The sequence below is a fragment of the Nematolebias whitei genome, chromosome 8 (genome assembly GCF_014905685.2).
Source record: "Nematolebias whitei isolate Nwh7 chromosome 8, NemWhi1, whole genome shotgun sequence".
Lineage (NCBI taxonomy): Eukaryota > Metazoa > Chordata > Actinopteri > Cyprinodontiformes > Rivulidae > Nematolebias > Nematolebias whitei.
In genome coordinates this window covers 6,757,547-6,760,502 of record NC_056505.1, presented here as the reverse complement: position 1 = coordinate 6,760,502, position 2,956 = coordinate 6,757,547, and the positions used below count along the sequence as shown (strand labels likewise).

The 2,956-nt window shown below is 41.7% G+C and overlaps 1 protein-coding gene across 1 annotated transcript in view; it reads right to left on the bottom strand.

Moving 5' to 3' along the window:
- Nucleotides 1–2,956, bottom strand: part of LOC119413807 (zinc-binding protein A33-like) — a 13,508-nt gene that overhangs the window by 653 nt on the left and 9,899 nt on the right. The gene's annotated exons all lie outside the window — the stretch shown is intronic.

Genomic DNA, 2,956 nt, shown 5'->3' with positions numbered 1-2,956 from the left:
AAAACTCACAGACAGGACACACGGCTCTCTGCTCGTCTCTGCAGAACAGTTCAGGATCTTCTTGGTGTTTGCTGCACACCACCTCCACCTTCTTCTCTCGTTTATTCCATACAGATGGTCCAGATTCTTGTCTTCCAGTAATGGAGTCAGCGAGTTCCTTCAGTGTAAAATTGACTGAAAGATTTTCTTTTGATGAATCTTTTCCACAAACGGGACAAGTCTTGTTTTTGGTTTGTGTCCAGAACTTCTGCAGGCAGCTTGAGCAGTAGTTGTGGTTGCAGCTGAGAGACACAGGATCTTTGAAAGTCTCTAAACACAAACTGCAGCTCAAATAAGTTTGAAAAACAGCTCTCCCAGTCATTTCCATCAGCCTTTCTTCTTTATTTCCCACAGATAATCGTTTCCCAGCAGAGATCTCACACCCTGTAATGCCAGCTCAGTTCTGTTCACTGTTTAAAATGAGCTTCCTTTTATTGTCTTTTAATTCCCTGTGACGTGTCACGAGTCACACAAGATGTTTCAGTTTGACACTTCCACTGAACAGGCCTCAAATAATCTGAAAGTTTTACAGACAGTATTTTATTTACATTTAGTTCATGTTTTTAATTTCATCTCCACAATAAGACAATTTAACAATATGAACAAACAACAGAAAAGCTGAAGTTTGTACTTTGGTCACAAATCAGCATTAAGTATTTTAAGGGTTAACTTCACTGTAAACTGGTTGGGCAACGTGTTTCGTCGTCGTTCAACCGTAACAGAAATCCTGTTCTGCAAGAATATCTGAATATCCTTTCATTCAACGTTGAACTCCGCTAAGAAATATAAAAATGACTGAATGAAGAAATACAACAATGTGAACGTACATGTGTTTTATTTTGTTCTTCTGCTCGTTTAAAACTAAAACCCAATTCTGAAAAAGTTGGGACTTTGTGTAATTATAAAGAAAAGCAGAATTCAACGACTCTCAAATTTCTGAAACCCATGTTTTGTTCACAACTGAACAATAAGCTGTTTAAACTAAGAAAGTGTATCTTTAATTTTATTTATTTATTTATTGGTGAATTGGAGCCTGTTCTAAATCAAGTCCTGTACATTTCTGCATTAAAGATGCATTCCTACATGTATAAGTTGCCCATCATGGCGGCACTAATGCACCCCCGCACCATCAGAGAGGCAGACCTTTGAAGTGTGCAGATAACCCACTCCTTATCAGTACGGTGAACCTGCCGTCTGTGGTTTCCAAAAGAAACGTCAAATTCTGATTTGACTGACAGGTGGCGCAGTGGCTCAGTTGGTAGAGATGTTGCCCCTCAGCGAGAAGGTTGCGAGATCGAAGTCCAGCCGGCGACCATTCTGGATGGGGTTTGCATGTTCTCTACGTGCTGCGTGGGTTTTCTCCGGGTTCCTCCCACAGACAAAAAACATGCATGTTAGGCTGATTGGTAACTCTAAATCATATGTGTCAAACTCAAGGCCCGCAGGCCAAATGTCGCCCTCGTTGGCATCTTATCTGGCCCGCAAGATGATATGTGAAACGTAAAAAGCTTCTCTTTATTTTATCAGTAATCTTTGATTATAATGTTGAAAGCACAACAGAGAACTAACACAGCCATCAGCATCTATAACAACTCTTTAATGAAACCAGGATGATGAGTTACAACATTTAATTTCCCTCTGGGATTAATAAAGTGTTTTTGAATTGAATTTGAATAAAATGACACCAACCAAACTCTTGTTGAGAAACCTGTAACCAAGAAAAGATGTTGGGTATCTGAATTGAGTTAGTGTGGTTTTTGAAATTGGCCCTTAGTTTGAAAAAGGTTTTAATTTAGGCCCATTTGTAAGTGAGTTTGAGACCCCTGCTCTAAATGTTCCCTAAGTGTTTGTCTCCATGTGTCCCTGTGATGGACTGGAGAACGGTCCAGGGTGTCCCCCGCCTCTCGCTTAGATGGCCTCCTTTACTCCTCTCTCAAACCATCGTTCCTCTCTGTCCAGGATGTGCACATCTTCATCCCTGAAAGAGTGACCGCTGGCCTGGAGATGAGTGTAGACCGCATAGTCCTGGCCTGATGATGTTGATCTTCTGTGCTGGGCCATCCTTTTGGCCAGTGGCTGTTTAGTTTCCCCGATGTAAGACTGATCACCCTCCTGACACTGAACAGCATACACAACATTGCTCTGTTTGTGCAGCCTGGCCCTCTGTGAATAGTAAACAGCCATCAGTGTGCTAATGATCCATTGTTAGGCTGATGGTCCTTCTTGATCATGTGAGCAGCTGGTTTTGGTTGTCAGCAGCAAACTGGTTGATCCACTCTGAGAAGGTGCTATTTAAGAGACTGAGCTGAATACAGCTCCTCAGACTGAGGAAGTCTCTTGGATGAGAGACGAAACGTTTCTACATTTTTTTGTTGTTTTGCTTTTTGAATGTCCAGAGGACCAAACTTAACTTTTTTAGATTTTTCTACCTGGATTATTGAGCATGCATCAGGTTTTTGTGTGATTATTCTCCAATAACTGAGAAACAAAAACAAACATGAACTTTAAACAGAAACTTTAGTTTGACAGATTTTAATTTCAGACGTTGCGGCACCTTCAGCTTCTTCAAGACTAAAATACGGGAAGAGTTTCTCAGTGTAAGTGTCTCTGTGAGTGAAGATGTGACTTGTGTCTTCAGAGTCGTGGAAGGACACCTCCCCCCTGTCATAGTCCAGCTGGACCCTGATCCTCTGGAGACTCTTCTTCACTCCGAGAGTTTCACCATCACCATCATTGTATTCTCCATCTTTATACAATAATGTATAATAATTCAGGAGATGTGCTCCTGAATCCTCTTCATCTCTCTGCTCATAGTCTTCCTCTTCTGCTCCTCTTCCTCCCTCAGAGCTGCCAGTCTGGACTCCTCTTCCTCTCTCAGGAGCTGGTGGAGCTTGTTGAACTCTGCTCTGATCTGTGT